Below are 20737 nucleotides of genomic sequence, written 5' to 3'. Positions count from 1 at the left end.
GTTGCCTGGGCATTTGAGAACATTGAAAGACTCCAGAGGAGTCTTTGGTTTGTGATCTTGTTGCATGCTAATTAAATTTGCAGGACTGCATCTTAGCAGGAGACATGTTTCACTGTTCTTTGCACAGTTAATGTGTGCTCTGTCCTTCTCTTTTTAAAAAAAGACTTATTTATGTATTTATCTGAAAATCAGAATTACAGAGGTAGTAGGAGAGATGGAGAAATATTCCATCCACTGGTTCACTCCCCAAATGGCCGCAATGGCTGGAACTGGGCCAAGCCAAAGCCAGGAGCCAGGAGCTTCATCCAGGTCTCCCACATGGGTGCAGGGGCCCAGGGATTCAGGCCATCTTCTACTGCTTTCCTAGGCACATTAGCAGGGAGCTGGATCGTAAGTGGAGCAGCCGGGACTTGAACCGGCGCCCATATGGGATGCTGCCACTGCAGGTGGTGGCTTAACCTGCTATGCCACAGCGCCAGCCCCTCTGTCCCTGTCTTTTATGCTGATCGCTCTGCCTCTACTTTATTGTGCCTCATAGTGAACTCTATTCCACCTGGACAGGGGGAGTTTCTGAGCCTCTGTGGAAGTGAAATGCACTCACCATAAATGTCATCCTTGGAAGAGGAATATCCACAATACCTAATTCCTCAAGTAATAATTAACTCCACATGCAATGACCTGTCAACGATAGCTTTACCAGTAACCAGTAACTCAGAGTAAGTCCCCACTAAGGCAAGGGGAAAGCTGGCTCTTTTCTCTCCATTTAGGGAATATGTAGCTATCTAAAGGTATAAAAATTAATTTAGCTTAGATGCACATTTTAAATTTACTCAAATATTTATTTGAACTCATAAAAAGTTTATTGACATGATTTAATAGGTGAAGAACCAAAATGCAATCCAAATATTGACCAAAATACTGTGGGAAGTAGCTTAGAGAACTTTTCATCAAAATGATGGTTATGCAAATTGCCAAATCCCTCTCCATGAAATCACGTTCCTCAAGCCTATACCCTCCAGGTGGTGAACTCATGGGCTGACTTGCTCTGCAAGGTACCAAAAATGAAGATAAATTAAAATGAGAAATGCAGCCAACTAAAAGAAAGAGATACAAATGTAAAAACGGGCCATTTCTGCTAGTCTTCGGCATTCCAGGGGCTCGTGATCTTCATACAAATATATAAAATTTTTAGTGAGCTATATTCATTTGAATCCATTTTTTCTCTTTAATTCTTCACATCAAACCTGAAAAAGAAATCCAAAAGAGCCATTAGTATTTTTCCCTCAACTTTATTAAGGCATGATTAACAAATTATACGTATTTATGGTGTAAAACATGATGTTTTGAAATACGCATACATGAAATGATTAAAGCAAGCAAAGTAGCACATACATTACCTGTCAGATTTAATTTTTTGTGGTAAGAATATTTAAGACCTAAACTCTTAGTAATTTTTCAAGTATACATCATTATTAACTACTTGCCATGCTGTGCAATAGCTCTCCAAAACATAATTCTCCTAGTTAAAATTTTGTACTCTTTAACCAACATCTCTGTATTCCCCTGCCACTGGCCCTGGCAACCAACATTCTTCTCTCGGCTTCTGTGAGTTCAACCTTTTTAGACTCCACAATATGAATGAGATCATGTAGTATTTCTTTGTTTCTGGTTTATTCTACTCAGTATAATGTACTTCAGGTTCATTGTCAGTTTACTTTCCATGAGATATTTTTAGGGATAAGTATGATACATAGAATTCAAAATTGAAGACCCTGTTTCCACTTGGAAGTGTCACCTCTCAATTCCATGAATGTCAAGCGAACTATGAGTAGATGGTGTGACTGTCAACTTTGGCTCTAGTGATTTAAGTAATCCCAGACTGAATTAGGATAGCATCCCTCTGGGGAATTAGAGTGTAATGCTGATCTTGTGGTTATGACTTGTAAAATATTTGGTGCTTGAGGTAAACTTACATTCATGACTTCCATTCTTCACTCCTCCCTATAACTACTTCCATTGCCGTGTAACTTTGCATTTTCCTTCCATTGCAAGTAGAGTATAGTTCCTCCAGCCCGAGGTTATCCACATGACTTGCTTTGGTCAACAGAATGTGGCAAGAAATACTGACACAGGCAAGAGGTATCTAACAAAGGGAAGATGAGGATTGCCAGCACCTGAGCTCCATGTGCACCAACTACCCCATGCCGTGGAGACCACAGGTGATAGGGATTTGCTGCTTAAGAACCAGCACTGGCTTAAACAAATCAAATACAGCTGCTGACGGCATCCCTTTATAACTTTTAGTTCATCATAATGTCATAATAATAAAATTATCATGGCTGCCACTCCCACTCCCATCACATACCTGATGTCATGACACTTGAGATTTCAAAAAAAAGGGCAAGGAAATGGGTGGTACTCTGCCTCACCCCAACTCTGCCCTTTTTGAATATTTAATTAGGCCTCACCATAGATACCACTCCCTGTGCCCCCAGATTGTATAGAAAGATGGCCCCGAACACTATGAAGTGCAGGGTGCGCGTGCTCTCTCTGGCTGTCTCACTCTCTTGCCCACACCCATTCCTCAGTGTGCACTTTTGCATTAAATCAAGCTTGCGTTTCTGCCTACCTTTCCTTATGTCTAATCCTTGAATTCCTTCTCATGTTTAGACAAGAGCCTGGACTAGCCAAGGGCTAAGACTAGCCAAGGGCCACCACACAGCAGTATGACATCTGTTTGCCTACTCTTGTGTACCCCTGCCATTTCCATAACACACCTATGCCCAGACTAGTCTTCTGTTTCCGCAAGAAAGGATGAGAAACATGTGTCGCAGAGCTAACCCAGCTGAAATGCTCTGTCAGGCCCTATTTAGAGCAGAGCTCCCAGTTGACCTGCTTCAACCAAGATAAGCTGAGCGTAAAATGTGTGAGCTACAATAAAACATGGTTTTGTCTTAAGCATTGTATTTGGGGGTGGCTTGGTAAGCACCAATAGCTAATCGATATTATTCCATTGAAGTTCTTGTATTGGAAAGACCCATGATCATTAGTCACACATTTGTTTTCCATCAGTCTGGGGTGTCATTACTCTGTTTTACTTCTCTGATCTTCTCTATAAGATGGAATGTTCAGCTTTTGTTCTTACCAATGGCTGGACAAAGAAAACTACAGTTAAGGATCCTCATCCAACTGGGGACAGGAACTATGGTTTGACACTTTCCACACTCCTAATTTTCTCTATTACAAAGGCTGCTGAGCAAAATACTCTTTGCCAACCTATCTTCCAACTAGGAGAGTCACAGTCACCCAGTTCTGGCCAATGAGCCTTGAGGAGGGACCTACAGCAGAGATCTTTTGGAAAGCTTTGTTTTCCTGTATATTTCTTTAGAGATCACTAGGCCCATTGTGTCACTGAAGTTTATAATGTTGTTTGATTCAGGCTGGGTTGTACTCATTGTTGAGATGAAATGCATAGAAATCCACAAAAGGAATATGACTAGCTCAAATTCTCATAGCTGGTAAATAGAGAAGCTGGGATTTTTAATTCCGGTGTGCTGACTCAGGAACTCCTTCCACTGTACTAACAGGGAAGATTCAGATGGTTCTTGAATCGGAGAGAAAGGAAGGCAGGCATTCATGATTGAAAAACTGAAAACATTATCAATAGCAGTCAACATAGGCTCTCATATTTCTCTGGAATTCCATTTTATTGTAGTGTATAGCTCAATTTCTCATTCCTTTGTGTAAACTACCTGAGAGGAGCAACTTAGGAGGGAAGAAGGAATATTTTGGCTTACATTTGGGAGACTGACAATCCAAGACTAGGGGGCTTAACAGTCTGTCTGCTGGAGTGTGTGCAGAGGAATGGTCATATGGTAAGCCATGAAAAAGCCAGACACAGGAAACAGGCTCTTCCTCTGTGTCCATGTGTCTCTCTTTATAAAGTCATTGTGATTTAATCATGGGGCCCCCTCTAGCAATCTAGCCCAATCCAATCAATTCCCAAAGGCTGTAACTTTAGACTATATAATTAGATCAAGCCTCCGCCCCAATCCATCAGCCATTAGCATTAAGCCATTAACTGTTAACTTAAGACTTTGGGATTTAAATATCTTCATGGGCTTTGGGAGCCAAATCCTTGTGAATCCCTAATATGATAAGAACACAACATGAAATCTACCCTCTTAACACATTTTTAAGTATATGTATGTAGGCATAATGTTGGACAACAGATCTCTAGAGTGTATTCATCTTGCTTGGCTGGAACTTTCTGTCTGCTAATTTGTAACTTTCCATTTCCCCCTTGCCCCAACTTCTGGCAACCACCATCCCACTCTGCATCAATGAGTTTGACTATTTTAGCTACCTCATATGACTGGAATCAAGCAGAATTTGTCATTCTGTGACTATTGTCTCACTTTGCATAATGTCCTTAAGGTTAATCCATGTTGTCCCATACTGCAGAATTTCCTTCGTTTTCAAGGCTGACTTCCATTATACATACACACAAAACATTTTGTTTAACCTGTCAGTGAACGTTTAGGTTGTTTCCTCTTGTTAGAAATGATCAATTTTAGGTCCATGCCTATCACCAAAAGGAAGTAAGACACTGCCTCCTTCCCACCCCAGGGTTTCTGGCTGAGACATATATTGTAGGCCAGTGATTTCACAATTTCAACCTGACAAAAAAAGGGCCAGTCCTGTCTCTGACCATTCCCCTTTATGCACCTGCATTCTGAGTTCACCTGATCACTTCCTGCGTCATGTAACCTGAGAAGAACCTTCAGGTCTCTCCCTCTTTGCTTACAACTGTTGACTAAAATCTCCCTACCCCATGACTTTCCGTGTAACATCCTGAATTGTAATCATTTGCTTTCATGCAGCATCTCACTGCCCTCACATGTTTCCTATTGTAGCTCTCCTGCCATTAGACTGTGATCTGAAGGCTTTGAACATACCCTAATCATTTTTACATCCCCATGCCTGTTATGACACCTGATTTACTGCAGGGGCTCAGGGATTCATGAGTTGGACCACAGGAGAAGTGAGACCAGAAGAAATGGAGTTACAGCCAACCCCATATTCTTCAGTGTGAGATACCAGGATCCAGCAAGGTGCCATAGACACAGTAAAGCACGATTGTTGATTCAATGTGCTGTGTCCCCACTGTGTTGTCAGTTCTGCCCTTGGCCCCAGCCATAGCCCCATCATAGGTGGAGTATGCTCCAACTGCTTTACTGCTGTGGTCACTGTGGTGGGTAACATATGGCCAGTCTCTTCAACTAAGCAAGAGGCCCATGACAAGATTCCCTTGTAGCCAAGACATTCTTTGGGCTTCTCTGGGCAGCATGGAAGGGGTGATGATCCATAGCACATTGTCACTGAAGCATGTTCTATGAGGTAGGACTTCCCTCCAGGAAGTCTCCATACTGGGAAATGCCATCTGCAACCCAGAAATAGGTACCATTTATAAGACAGACTCTGATCACCATATATCTGTCTCAGATAGGTGAAATTATGGCTTCACTGAGAAATGCAGGATGACACATTTGCCTTGACCAACAGCCCTTCAGTAACTGTTGAAAAGTCCCAGGAATCCCCTCATTGCTGCTTCTGGCTTGTGACCTCTCTGACTGAGATGGTTTTATGAACATAGAGAAATCCTCATCCAATTTGCCCAGACCATCATGGCTACTGCACAATGACTGCATTATTTAGAAAAATAAATGCATGGAATTCTTTATGAGCCCTAGGGAAACTGCACGTTTTTTCCTTCACCTACTGTGCTTGAGAGCCAAAGGAAGTCTGGAAAACACTGGTTGGAGAGGATGGGGGGTCAGTGCCATCAGCCTGTGCTTCATGTGGGAGTAGAGAACAAGCTGATGGTGATGGTGAAGGGGCCAGTTTTGAGCACCTATTATGTGCTAAGTGTTCCACCACTGACTTCACACAGTTACTTCACTTAATCTACAAAGTGAATCTAATTCTTCCTTGGAGGAGCCAGGCAAGAGGCAGCAGCAGAAGAGAAGAACCATTGCAGTTGGCTTCCTGCAGATCACTCTGTGCTCCCAGCTCCCTCTCCCTCCTTTAGGTCTCTATAGAATTCAAGAGGGTTTAGGAAGCCTGCACATAGGAGTGTGCTGATGGATGAGATCAGAAGCAGGCCTTTCCAGAGCACCAGGTTCTCGGAGGTCCAGAGTCTTCGTCTTTGGCCTTGTGGGACTCGGTATGTTCTCCCAATGCCTGTGTGATACCAGCATACCAAACTTCAGGAACCCAGAGACCTAGGCTTCCTGCTGTGTATCGGCACTCAGATTTGGCAATGGGAAACAATGGGAATAGATCCAGAGCTAAAATTGCCCATGCTATAAAGTGCCCGTGACACTTGTTTGTCGGGGTGTTGGAATGCAAGTGTGTTGGGTGGTCTCCAGGGCCACACTGCTTCACTGCCTAGGAGAAGGCTGTCAGATATTCTCTTGGATTCTGTTCTGCTGTGGGGAACATTTGTAAGAATGATGGGGAAACTGAGGCACTCTGCCAGAAAATTGCTTGTAGGTTACCCCACATACCTTTTATACCCAAATCCAAAAAAGATACAGGAGCCCAACCTCTAGTTTCCATTTAGGAAAGGCATAGCTTGGCCAGTACAGGAATGATACACCAAATGTCTCCCTAAGTCACCCTAAGTCCAGGCTGAGAAGCATGTGATGTTTACGCCTTGCCGTGACCCATTTTTAGCTGTGTTACTCATAGTCACCACGGCCCCACATACATCATGTGGGAAATGGAGTCCACTCAACACTTGTCTGCATTTGGTCCTTTAACCAGACACTCATGAGCAGTGCAATGAGTACTTCCTCCTACGTGGTGCTAACTCATAGAGCCATAAACACAGTGACACTGAGAAGTGGCCTAGAGAAAGGCAGTATCTCATGCATGTTCCACATGCAATGGCCAGCCATGCTCCCACGGCAAACTGGTTAAAGCTTCAGACTTTGTTAGAGGGCTTCAGGGATAAGACAGAATCCCTGCACTTGTGGAATCCTCTAGAGTTTGCAAAGCACATTCGCACCTTGTCATGTATAACCATCGTGCCCCCATGGTGGGAAAGATGGTACACACTACAACTAAAGCACATAACAAACATCACAACCCAAGGTCAGAAAATCAGGGCATGCACAGCTTGAAATTGCACCCACGAATCTCCAAACCCAAAATTCTTTCTTTTACTCCAAGGCAAAGAACCCAAACTCTAAGTAACAAATTAGAAAATTTCCCTCTCATCTATAAAACATTCACCATTGGCTATTACAGCACAAAGGCTTTGCTGACTAAAGGGAAAACTGAAATGTTTCTACCAGAAACTATTTAAAAGCTAGGGATGGTGCAGAAGGCACAAAGATCAGGATGTCTGTTTTGGTAAAATGATGCACCTGAGTGGTGGGTATTGTGCAGCAGGTTAAGCCACCACTTGCTATCTATGCATTTCATAATGGATTGCCTGGTTTGATTTCTGGTTACACTGCTTCTCATCAAGCTTTCTGCTAATGTGCACCCTGGGAGGTGGCAGATGTTGACTCAAGTACTTGGGTCCCTGTCACCCACGTGGAAGACCCAGATGGACTTCCGCACTCCGAGCTTGAGCCTGAAGCAGCCCTGGCTGTCTTTGGGCATTTGGGAGTGAACTGAAGGATGAAAGATTCTCTCTCTCTGTCTCTTCCCACCCCCACCTCTTCCCCTTCTCCCCCTCCTACCCATCATGCTCTCTGTTAATCTGTCCTTCAAATAAACGAAAATAAAGTGGTAGAAAAAATGGGGCTGGCCTTGTGGCATAGTAAGTCTCTGCTTGTGATGCCGGGATCCTATATGGGTGCTGGTTTATGGCCCATCTGCTCCACTTCTGATCCCTGCTAATGGCCTGGGAAAAGCAGCAGGAGATGGCTCAAGTGTTTGGGCCCCTGCACCCATGTGGGAGACCCAGATGAAGCTCTGGCTTCTGGCTTAGGCCTGGCCCAGCCCTAGCCATGGGGGCCATCTCGGGAGAGAAGCAGCAGATGGAAGATCATTCTTTCTCTCTGTATAACTCTTTAAAATAAATAAATCTTGGGGACGGCACTGTGGCACAGCGGGTTAACGCCCTGGCCTGAAGCGCTGGCATCCCATATGGGCACCGGTTCTAGTCCCGGCTGCTCCCCTTCCGATCCAGCTCTCTGCTGTGGCCTGAGATAGCATTAGAGGATGTCCCAAGTCCTTGGGCTCCTGCACCCGTGTGGGAGACCCAGAGGAAGCTCCTGGCTCCTGGCTTCGGATCGGCGCAGCTCCGGCCATTGCAGCCATCTGGGGAGTGAACCAATGGATGGAAGACCTCTCTCTCTCTGTCTCTACCTCTCTCTGTAACTTTGTCTTTCAAATAAATAAAATAAATCTTTAAAAAAATAAAATAAATAAATATTGACAAAAAAAACAAAAAACAAAACAAAACCTGTGTACTTGAAATCCAGATTAGTAGTATTATCTACAGAATGTAGGGAATTAGGGTGAAAAAGAAAAGGAAAGTTGCATATACAGGTCAATTCTCATTAAAATAAATTACAAAGTATTATAGCCCTATTGTATTGAGAGTGTGTTATGTTGGATATGAAGTCAGAGTTAGGAGTTTGCTGCTAAGACATCAATGAGATATTGAAGGAGAAAGGGGCATTGTCTTTTTTTAAGATTTATTTATTTGAGAGGCAAAGTTAGAGATCTTCCATTTTCTGGTTCACTTCCCACATGACCATGACAGCTGAGGTTAGGCCAGGCAAAACCAGGAGCCTGGAACTCCATCTGTGTCCCCCATGGGTAGCAGGGACCCATGTACTTGGGCCACCTTCTTCTGCTTTCCCAGGCACATTAGAAGGGAGCTGAATCAGAAACGGAGAGGTCAGGACTCAAACTGGTGCACACATGGGATGCAGCTGCTTAACTTGCTGTGCCACAGAAATGGCCCCAAAAGGTACATCATAAGACTGGTCACCACTGGCAACTCCAGGTTTTGTGGAAAATTTCTTTCTATTCATCAGAAGATGTTCTTCCTTGTTGCTAAAGAAACCACTGGCTTCATTGGAAAAATACTGACCCAAGACTTCCATACCAAAATAGCCTGTACTCTGACCTCAGAATCAGCCCTTAAGGCATCCTGGTCTGGCTGAAAAGCCCATGAGAGTATTTCAGGCATGGAAGGCCAAGACTCTGTGGCAAAAAATATCCTACATGAAGGATTTCTGTGAGTGAGACCCCAGTGGAAAGAAGGGGCCATCAAAGAAGGATGTACTTTTCTCTGAAGGAAGGAGAGAACTTCTACTTTGTGGCCTCAAAAGGCTTCTATAGCCTTGGCAGCTCATGTCAAGAGCCTTGGGTGATCACTGATGTCATACGTAAGAGTGTTAGCTGTTAAATTAACAACAGAAGTCACTGTGCACTAACTTCCCATGCAGGACCACTATCCTCGATGAGTTGTATTATGAGAGTTAACTGTAAAACTTGTTCCCAAACTGTGTGTGTGTGTGTGTGTGTAAATTGTTGAAATCTTAGTATAGAGTTGGTCTTCTGTGTATAAAGTTAATTGAAAATGAATTTTAATGGACAATGGGACTGGAAATGGGAGAGGGAGGAGAAGGAGGAGGAATGAGGGTGGGAGGGCGGGTATGGTGGGAAGAATCACTATAGTCCTAAATGTGTACTTATGACATTTGTATCCCTTAAATAAAAGGTTTCTTTGGGGGAAAAAAGAGCTTGCTAGCACCTAGACTCAAAGGCACACATAGTGACAAACAAGTGGAGGAGACAGCTGTCTTAACCAACAGGTGTTCTCAGATTTTCCAAAGATGGCACATTCCTTTTCTGTTGTTCATGTCTTAGCATTCAAGGCCTACAGACAATGATACTTACATCAGAAATACCCTAAAACTGTACAGCAATGGTCTGTGGCAGCCAAGAGTTCTAGAAAAATCAATTTCCTGACATATAGTTAATAGAACAGATGAAACAAATATAGGCTTCCCTGCCTTCTTCCAATAATGCATTCCAGGAAAGCATACTGTCAGAGAAATCACCTTAAAGATGGTTGATTTTGTTTTCACAGTAACAATTAAAATGAATCACTCTAAAACTTAGTATTCAAATCAAAACTATGACCATCAGACAAAGATATAACTCTAAAGCTTTACAATACTGTAAAATAAACTATTTTCAAGGATGAATGGACCTAGGACTTGAGTATTGGTCCTCATCTTAGAAATTAGAAAATGAAAACCAGAGGGGTTGAGTCACTTGTCCAAGATCGCACAGTTAATAGCTGATTCAGAATTAAAAGCCTGTCTGAAGCTTTTCCCTGTACTGGACTCTTTTTCAAAACTTGTAAAAGGGGGCGGCGCTGTGGCATAGCAGGTTAAGCTGCCGCCTGCAGTGCTGGCATTCCATATGGGTGCTGGTTTGATTCCTGGCTGCTCTGCTTCCCATCCAGATCTCTGCTAATGCTTGTGGGAAAGCAGCAGCAGATGGTTCAAGTACTTGGACCCCTGCACCCATGTGAGAGACCCCGATGAAGCTCTTGGCTCTTGGCTTCAGCCTGGCCATTTGGCAAGCGAACCAGAAGATGGAAGATCTCTATGTAGCTTTCCCTCACTTTCTAACTCTTCCTTTCAAATAAATTTTTTAAATAAATAAAAACATCCTTTAAAAGGAAAGGGTCATCCAATCAAACTCTATTACAAAAACTTCTAGAAATCATAGGGCCCCTACCCTAATCCCTCTCCTCACTCTAAGCAAAACAAGACTGAACACAGAAATTAGGATGGGAACATTTTCTTAAGGATGGACTTCCATCGAAGCATGACTGGGTTGGAAGAGCCATAAATTCACAACGACTGGGACTTGCTCCATTTATTAACCCTCACCCTCATCCTCTAGGCTAGTGTAACGCCTCCCACACAGTGGACATGCAATATTTTTTGAGAGAACGACTATGTATTGTTTCATGGGCATTTTGCCAGTCATCATTGTGAGTTTTCTAACAGGAAAATTGGTAACTCTTTGTCTTTTTGAACATCACTTTAATTTCGGGTGAGGCTGCAAATTTCTCATGCTTCTCTCTCTATTAATTATACATCCGTTTGTTGTGAACTGTGAGTTCATTTCATTCATCTGTTTATCTTATGAAGGTGTTAGTGTTTTGCTTCCCAATTTACATGAGCTCTTTATATAATTAAACATTTCATGCAAAACAATTTCCTTGAATTTGCTCTAATGTTTGTTACTTTTGACAAGTACTTTACAGAATTTTTTTTTAATTATCAGTTTTGAAGAATGATTTTGATGGCTCTTCTTTAAAAAGGTATCTGGGGAAGCTTAAGTAAATGACTTCATTTTTTTCCCCAAACCATTCCAAGCATCATTTAAAAAGCTAGTTATAGCCAAATCCTACCTTTTGAAGCCATCATCAAAGGACTTTAATTTTATAATATTAAAAGCAATAAGAGCTCAAAAAAGAAGGACGCTCAGGGAAAGGAAAAAAGCATCACTTTGGAGATATGGGATCTTGTTTATAGGCTGTGGTAAATCACTCCCAGAGTTGAGGTGGGAGGGACTGTTTCCTTTAAAACCACCCAGGACAGGAGCTCAAACTTGGCTGTACATTAGAATCACCTGGGAAGCTTTGTTTTTGTTGTTTTGTTTTGTTTAGAAGCCCAGCCTGCCCCAGACCAATTACATCAGAGTCTGGTGGTAGGGGAGGTGAATCAATGGTTTTTAAAGCTTCTCAGGTGTTCTGATGTGTAGCTTCTTAGACCATTTCTGCTTCTATAACAGTGTCATGCACTGTGTTATTTAAAAACAATGGAAGTTTATTTGGCTCACAGTGCTGGAGGCTGGGAAGTTCAAGAGCATGTTGCCAGCATCTGGGGAGGTTCTTCATGCTGTGCTATAACACAGGAAAGGGCACGTGAGCACAAAAGACACAGATGCAATCGCCAAACCGAGTCATTAGGAAACCATGTCTTTGTGCTGTGCCCCCATGACCTAATCACCTCTTAAAGCTCCCACCTCATAATACTGCCCCACGGCAGTTAGGTTTACCATGGAGTTTTTGAGGGCACATTCAAACCATAGCAGCAGCCAAGGATAAGGACCACTGGCATAGAAGGACTCCGCAGATGCCAACGTCCACATGCCCTGGAGATCTTTTTAAACTGCAGAGCCGGACTCAGGAAATCGGAGTTGGGGCCTGAGACCATGCGGAGCTAACACCCTCCCAAGGGATACTGTTGTGCAATGGACCACTCTTTGAGAATGAGGGGTCCAGAGCAGTGGTTCTCCATGGGGGAGAGTATTGTGCCTACGGGTATATTTTTGGCAATATACAGACACACTTTTGTTTATCACAGCCAGGAGGAGGAGGGTACTAGTTAGCATCTAGTGGGTAGTAGCTGGAGATGCTGCTAACCATCCTACAAGGACAGCTCCCACAACAGAGTTGCCTGGGCCAAATGTCAGTGGTGCTGAGACAAATCCGGACTAGGGAGAACAGTTCCTGGTTAAAGAAAGTGACCCCAAACCTGTACCAGAGTAGGGCTTTGTGCTCTGGTGTTGTGTTTGCTTCTGGGGAACACTGTTGATGAAACCTATGAATGATTTTCTGATCAACTTTAATGAGATTAGGAGTCCCTTCTGGGAAACTAGATTTACTGGCCTCACTACATTCACTGTATAACAGAATTTAATGCTCACTTATATCTAACCAGTTTTTCCTATTCCGAGTTATGAACTGGATTTTTGAAACCTCTTTAAGCAACTCTGAACTAAAGCTTTGACATGTGCTTGCAATCAATTTATCAGAGAAATTGTTTTAACACCCTTCACCTTCCAGCCCCAAGCTGGCTCCCAGGTGGGACCCTGTCTCCGCATTCAGCTAATGTTTCCAGACTGCCTGCCGCAGAGACATTTGGCATCAGACTCTGCCTTAAAATCCTTGCTCTCCTGCTTCCTCTCTGTGCCACCCCGGGCAAGTTACCTGACAAAGTGAGTCCCAGGGTTGCGGTGATGGAAAGGAAAGTAATAGTGCCAGGCTCACAGAATGGTTGTGAGGATAACAGATCAAAGTGGAGTGCCTCCCACATAGTCAATACACATGTACCGTCACTATTATTCTGAGACAAAACCCACAAAAAGCTCATAAACCACTAGATCCCTTTCTCTGTCTTCCAAGCAAGATTCAGTTCTCAGTGTTGTGGCTTCGAGCTCTTTGTACTGCTGCTGATTGAGGCAGACATAAATGGCTGGAGAAAAGAACTGAAAGGAGTGGATTGAGTCTAAATTGGAGGGGGAGAGGGGCTTAGAGTTCCGTGGAAAACTGGGTATCTTAAAAAGGAGGGAGAGGGATCTGTGGTAGGTAGTCTCTAGGATGAAGGACTCCCTGGCTTTTAAGGAGTTTTCCTGCATGTTTTACAATGTAAATCATTTTTACATGAAGATTTGCATTCTAGTTTTGGCTATCTATTTGTTTCTTTTTGGATATGACTCTGGGCTTCAATGTGCTTAACTGGTCTTAAAGGTGGAAGCCAGAATGAATGCATGTCTGATTGAGTCACCAATGGCTGGAAATGTGTTAGGCACTGTGGATACATTCCCCTTCATGCAACTTAACATCTTAGAAGGAAAGTCATACAATAAAATATGTGAGTGATAGCAACCCACTCCTCCATTGTGAGGGGTGCTGCTATGATGAGACAAACACAGAATGCCATGGGTGCCTTATCGAATTTAAGGGGCTATAGAAAGGCTTTGCAGAAATAGTATTTAAACTGAGACCTGACTGATGGATAGGGGTTAGCCAGCTAACAGGTACTGGAGTAGAGAAAGATGACTAAAGATAGTCTGAGCATGTGTAAAGGTCTAGAATCAGCATGGCACCTCCAGTAACTGGACAATGTTCACAAAGTTTGTAGCAAGATATTTCTGTTCTGGGTGGGCAGAAATGCAAGGTACAAAATGCCTAGTGAGCCACTTTTGTGGATTTTGCTTTTTGGTTTTGTTTTTTATTTTTGAAAGATCTGCTGACTGCATGGCTCTGGCAATGGAAAACAACTGAGAAACACTTTAAGGAGTGAAGTGCACAGGTCACTCTGACAGCTGTGGGCCATTCATGTTCCAGTTCAGTGGGGTCACCTGTGTGACAACAAGAATGATAGATGGGTGGAGTTTGTAAACCTTCTTTGAAGGTGAAGAGAGGGGTCAAACATGAAAACCTCAGCACATGTGGAAGGGCTCTTTTCTATTAGCAAAGGTGGTGAGGGAGCTCTTTCCTGAAGCATTTCCGCTGGGGATCTCCAAATTCCATGGAGGGCTGGGAAAAATTCCCATGGGCCACACAAGCACCACTCAGGGCAGGAAATACAAGACAGTTCACAAGTGACTGCAGACTGCTGGGCATGCAGGGGACTCAGACTGAGCTCTTACCCGTCAGTTCATGCTGTTTTGGGGGCTAGGAGGAATGTGAGCTTAAATAAAGCAGAAATAGACAGTCTCTCGGATCCCATGGCTTAGTTTATTGAACAGGGGAAGTAAGCCTTGTGAAGGAGACAGATGCACTCCCAACAATTTAACCATTAATAAAGCCCTGCTCTAAATGGAACTTAGGAGAGAAGGTAGCTTGGCAGAGGGCAAAGGAGCCAGCCCCGCTAGACAAAATAGGTCAGGCAGGGAGAAAGTCATCGTGTCTCTCAACTAGTTAAGTTGATCAGAGATGGCAGGCCTTGTCGTTTCTGAACTGACTGAAAGGGGGTAGACAATATGCAAGAGGTCTCTTGCTGGTTGTTTCCTTTCTCAGAAAATGGCTATTGCAAAGAGGGCCCAGAAAAAGAGAAGGACTAATCACGTTGATCACAGTTTTGAGTTTGGGCTTAAAAAACCTGTGTGGAAATGCACGTGGGCATGGATGTGTGTATTTGTGTGTTTTCAGAAACACAAGTTGTCACAGAAAAATGTTCTGTGCTTTTAAGGAGTTACTGAGGCTGCATCATTCTCTTTTATCTGGGATTAATGACACTCCAACTCCTGGGGAGGGCTTTCCCTGCCGTTGGTTTGATTTGTGTGATATGCTCTGCTTTTTCCTTACTGTTCTGGTTTCCCTCCTCAGAAATCAAAGCAGAGAGGCAGGTAAACCATTGCACCTGAGAGCAAACTGAAGTGAGCAGACACTGTACAAAAGCTAACAATTTATCCCTCCAACAGTGGCTTTGCAGACTTCTGGGTTTGCTTCCCCTTGGAACATCTCCTCCCTAATGACTCAAGGACATGAGGGAAAACCTTTCTCCAGTGCCCTGAGTATGCACTGTGCCCATATGTTTTCTGGCTTACAAGGGCTTCCTCTGTTAGAAGCATCAGGGAACAGATTCACATTTGGAAATAATCTTTCTAATCTCTCCCAAAGACAAACAGCATTTGGTGTTTTAAGTACATATAAGAAATTGTGGGTGGTAAGGATCAGTAAGGGTGAAGGAAAAGCAAATACTAAAATGTCATGGTTATGTGATCTTGGGAAAACCTCATTTCTCTGAATCCCAGTTTTCTGTTTTGTGAAAATAAAAGAGGGGTGGGCTACTGTAGGAGTTCGCCTCCAAGATAGCCCAATGATCCTTGTCTCCTGGTACTCATAGCCTTGTATAGGCTCCTCCAACACTGAACAGGGATGCCATGTATAATCAAGACATATTCCCAGAATGACAGAGGATGACTTCCAAGGCTAGACCACAGAGGACTTTTCTTGCATCTTCTTGCACTTTCTCGGATCATTTCCTCGGGGGAAAACTGGCCGCCATTTTGTGAAAGCACTCAAGCAGCCCGGTTGGCACGTCCCCAAGGGGAAGCACTGACGCCTCCTAAAAGTCCTCACTAGCTAGCCAGCAATGTGACATAGCCACCCTAGAAGTGGGCCATCCACTCTCAGTCAAGGTTTTCTAAGACTCCAGTCTTAGCAATATCTTGAGTGTTACCTCATGAGAAACTCCAAGCTAGAACCACCCAGCTAAGCCACTTCTGAGTTCCTGACCCACAGAAACTGTGAGATAATACTGTTCTTCTAAGTTGCTAAGTTGTGACTAATTTCTTACCCAATAATGGCTAACTGATGTCATAAAGCTGCCTTAGCCTAAGTCCAGCTCTTAAATTTTATGTGCCAATGAATAGGTATTATTGGTGGAATCATGAAACAGAATGTTATTTTACATGACAAAAAGTAGATTGTAGCTGTAGGGTAGGACCATATTGCTTTGGGTATTTCTGAAATTGGCAGGAAAGGTGAGTAGCAAGACTCCAGAGAGCTGGCATCCTGAGAACTCATGGATTTGGCTCTATGGGAGCAGGCCACTGGGGCTGGCTGACCTTGAACTAAAGCTTACAGTACAACAGCTCAACACCCAGCAATTAGCCCTTAGCATGTCATACCGAAAACATAATCCCACTTACATTATGTGTACACACCCAGAGAGCTAACTTGTTGAAAGAAACTGCAGTAGAATGAGCTTCCTTGGTTTCTCTTTTAAATGAGTCACTCCAAAGGGTATGAATAGAATTATTTGGAAAAAGAGCAGATTTAGCAGTTTTTAGAGGAAGATGAATTAGGAAAGGGGTTTAAGGTTGTTGAGTTCATGGTTAAACCCAAGTGATACTCTAGGGTATGGGACATATTTGGAAAGCAGGGAGTAATAGAGTGGACCTCTGAGTTAGGTTGGGTCTTGGTTGGACTAAATGATATCAATGGTCCCCAGACCTGTGAGAATAAGACTGCCTGTGCATATTGCCAGATAGACATGTGCTACAACACTGAAGAGACACAGCATGCTGACTTATGGGAACTGATGTGTATTTAGCCCAATACAGCTATTGTTCAGCCTCAGATGGTAGTTTTGATAACTTAGTCTACCTCTTCCCCATGTCTTGTCTCAAAGAGAGGCTCAGGCTCACCATTGGGTCATCCTATAAATAAGTGCCCATCTGTGCTGCATGGCTTTTCAAGAATGCTTGGCAGTTTTATACATTTGGAGCTTTTCATCCTGGAATCCTTGACATTCAACCAAAGAAATACTTTAAAAAGCAGGAAAGATTTCAGGATGGTTGTCAAGGGAAGGTTTGGGAAACTCCTTCTGATTCAGTCTTTTTAATTTTTAAAGGTTTATTTATTTTAAAGGCAGAGTTACAAAGAAATCACACACACACAGCAAGCTTTCATCTACTGGTTCACTCCCCAAATGGCCACAATGGCCAAGGCTGGATCAGGCTGAAGCCAGGAGCCTGGAACTCCACCCAGGTATCCCATGTGGGTGGCATGGGCCCAAGTACTTATGTCATCTTCTGATTCTTTCCAGGGTGCATTAGCAGGGAGCTGTATTGGAAGCAGAGCCACCAAGACTCAAAATGGCACTCATATGGGATTCTAGCATCACAGATAGCAGCTTAATCCACTGAGCCACAACACCCCCTCTCCCCCTTTTAAAGATGTATTTATTTATTTATTTGAAAGGCTGGGTTACAGAGGGAGAGACAGTCTAATCCAGTCTTTCTCAGCCCAAGTTGTACGTCAAAATCACCTGCATAAAACACAGCCATCCCTAGGCCTACTCCTCCCTGAAAGAATGGTTTAATCAAAGATGGCATTCAGGCAAATCCAGGTGACTCTAATGTGCGGCCAACACTGTGGACGACAAGATCTAACTGTATCCAGCATTCTAATGTGGCCTGACTCTGGAACTAAGATAATTAGATTCTCACCCAAAGCCAAATGCTGGACAACTCAGTTCAGAAACTGGCTTCAGTTCTTATGTCATAATATTTGAGAAGAGCTATAAAGCTGCCTATCAGTCAGCCAAGTACCTGTGATCCTTTGGTCCTGTCTGCTTTTGGACTTGAAAAGTGTTAGAACCTTCTTTGTGTTTTACATTCACTACCTGGACATCCATAAAGTTCCTTGAATGAAGATTATCAAACCTGTCTCTTTTGTCTCAGCATATATTTGAAACTTGGCAAGGTCTTCCTTAAAATTATTTCCATTGAGAATGAAAAAGTGATTTAGTCTTCCCAATCACTGCATCTAGGGATCTCTCTGTATTATTTTTTACAACTGCAGGTGAAACCATAATGATCTCAATAAAAAATTTAAGAGGAAAATCAGGTGGTGGACTGGGTTTGGTTGGTGGGCCCCAGTTTCCCAAACTTTGGACTGTGAAAGTATTAGCACTTAATAAACAGAAAAATTAATGTTGGAGGTGAGCATTTAGCATAGTGATTAAGACATCAGTTAAGATCTTGGCTTTCCACATTTGAGTGCCTGAATTCAATACCCAGCTCTGTTTCCTGACTCCAGCTTCCTGCTAATGCAGACCCCGGGAGGCAATGGTGATGGCTCAGAGAATTGGGTCCATGCCCCATGTGGGAGACTTGGATAGAGTTCCTGGATCCTATCCCAGTTCCAGCTATTGGAAACATTTGAGGAGTGAACAGGCAGATTAGAGTGCTCTCTTTGTCTCTCATTCTCTCCCTGTTTCTCTGCCTCGCAAAATAAATTTAAAAAAAATTAAAAAGAAAGTAACATTGTTACCTTGAAGTGACATGACCGGTAGGTAAGTTGATGTCACTGGCATTTTTTCATCCTTTTGGTTAGGATTGTCCCTCATAATCTACAGAGCACGTTTCACCCCTATGGAGCCATACTATCTGCTACATGGAGCATCAGGCTAGGGTAATGATTAAGTCAGTCATCCTGGGTTCGACTCCTGGCTGCCCTACTGTCTAGCTGTGTGACTTGGAGGGAAGTTGGTGTAACATCTCTGTGCCTGTGTTTTCTCACCTGTTAAATTGGGCTATTATGTGTACGAGCTCATTTCAGTTTCACAAGGTAAAATGCCTACAACAGTGCTGGACCCTTGGCAGCACTATGACAAGCATTTGTGATTATTGCTTCATTGATCCTTAATATGAATCTGCAAAAAGATGATGTGAAAGGTAACTATGCATGAGCTTCAATTTTTGCTATCAAAATATCTTTTAATCCATTTATTTCTTTTAATTCCATTTCCACAAACCTTTAAAAGTATACTCATATATGTGAATTACAGCAAATTAATCTCATCAAGTTTCTGACTGCACTTTTGGATACTGGGTCTTAAATTATGGAATCAATGATGGGATGGTTACAGGATTTTGGAATGACCAGACCTAAATATCTAGATTGATGTCTGGCTCTAGGTCATTGCTCCTCAAAGTGGGACTTGCCAAACCAGCAGCAGCAGCAGCAGCAGCAGCTGCTGCAACATTTCTTGGGAACTTGTCAGAAATGCAAATTCTGGGACCCATCCCAGATCTACTGAATCAGAAACCTTGGGGGTTAGGCCCACAATCTAAGTTTCAGCAAACCCCTCCAGATGATTCTGACACATGGGAAAACTTGATAACCACTGCTCTAGACCAGTGAGGACGTTCCCTCTGCATCCTTGGTGCTGTCCTGTCCCTACTCTCCTCAAGGCCTCAAAGACAGAAAAAAGCTTGCTTCTCAAAGTAGCAAGTTATCCATGCAAAAGCATCCTGGAGGAATAACTACTCTATTGGATGCTAGACTGTGGACCTGCAATGATCTTGACAGACTGGAAGTACTAGCCAAAATTCACAGAGTTGCTTTTGTTTTTAATTCTCTTATTTGTACTTAACTTGAACTTCTTGGCATTTGAACTCTTGTGTGTTCAGTGAGGTTGTCCGTGTTGATGTGGGCATCCAGGCACTGGGGCTTCAGTTTGCACTGTGATGAAGGCTGCAGGATTGACCCTGAACAGGGGTGAAGCCCCATCTACCACCTTGGTATTTCACAGTTTGAGCACCTACTGAGAAAGGATGCCACCAGCAGAGAAAACAGTCTGGATTCAAGTTGTGAAGAGATGGTAGTAGGGGTTGTGAGGAGGCTCAGGAGTCATTATAATGCAGTTGCATTTCCCATATGTGCTGGTCTAGAGCTTTATCAGCTGTTTTGTCTTACATGGGCCATGCACTTCCTCTTGGGCCATGATCCCCTTTCCCAAGAGCTCTGAGACCAGATGAATTGGAGGGGTAGCCTGATCCTGGCAGTGGATGCAAGTTGGTAATTGGCCCATAATTGGACTGGATTTGGCTCAGAATGTATCCCAGGCTCTCTTTTCCCTGACAGATAACAAGCAGTCAACTTTGTATATAATTCTGCAGGGAGTACAGGACACCATTTCTTAACTGTTGGTGACTGTGGAGATCTTTCCAGAAGAGTTGACCTCTAGGCATCTTGAAATGAACTGTTTCCCAAGTCCTCACCTAATCTTTCTGAAATTAAGACATTTTGGGGCTGGCACTGTGGCACAGCAGGTTAAGGCACCACCTGCAATGCCAGCATTTGATTCCTGACTGCTCCACTTCTCATCCAGCTCCCTGCTAATGTACCAGAGAAAGCAGAGGAAAATGGTCCAAGTCCTTGGGTCCCTGCACCCAACTGGGAGACTTGGAAGAAGCTCCTGGCTTCTGGCTCCAAGTCTGGCCCAGCTCCTGCCATTATGGCCACTGGGTGGGTGTGAACCATAGGATGGGAGATCTCTCTCTCTCTCTGTCTCTCCCTCCCTCCCTCTCTCTCTGTAACCCTGCCTTTCAAATAAAATAAATAAATCTTTAAAAAAGAAATTAAGATATTTTAACC

At 43.4% G+C, this 20737-nt stretch overlaps 1 protein-coding gene across 1 annotated transcript in view; it reads right to left on the bottom strand.

The window, feature by feature from the left end:
* Positions 1-835: 835 nt before the first annotated feature.
* SMPX (small muscle protein X-linked) overlaps positions 836-20737 on the bottom strand; it is a 60628-nt gene continuing 40726 nt past the window's right edge. The window contains exon 5 of the mRNA XM_062184105.1: positions 836-1244. The gene's annotated coding sequence lies outside the window, so the exon portion shown is untranslated. The remainder of the gene's footprint in view (positions 1245-20737) is intronic.

The sequence above is a fragment of the Lepus europaeus genome, chromosome X (assembly GCF_033115175.1).
Source record: "Lepus europaeus isolate LE1 chromosome X, mLepTim1.pri, whole genome shotgun sequence".
Taxonomy (NCBI): Eukaryota; Metazoa; Chordata; class Mammalia; order Lagomorpha; family Leporidae; genus Lepus; species Lepus europaeus.
The sequence above is the reverse complement of the archived record's forward strand: the minus strand, read 5'-3'. Positions and strand labels throughout refer to the sequence as shown.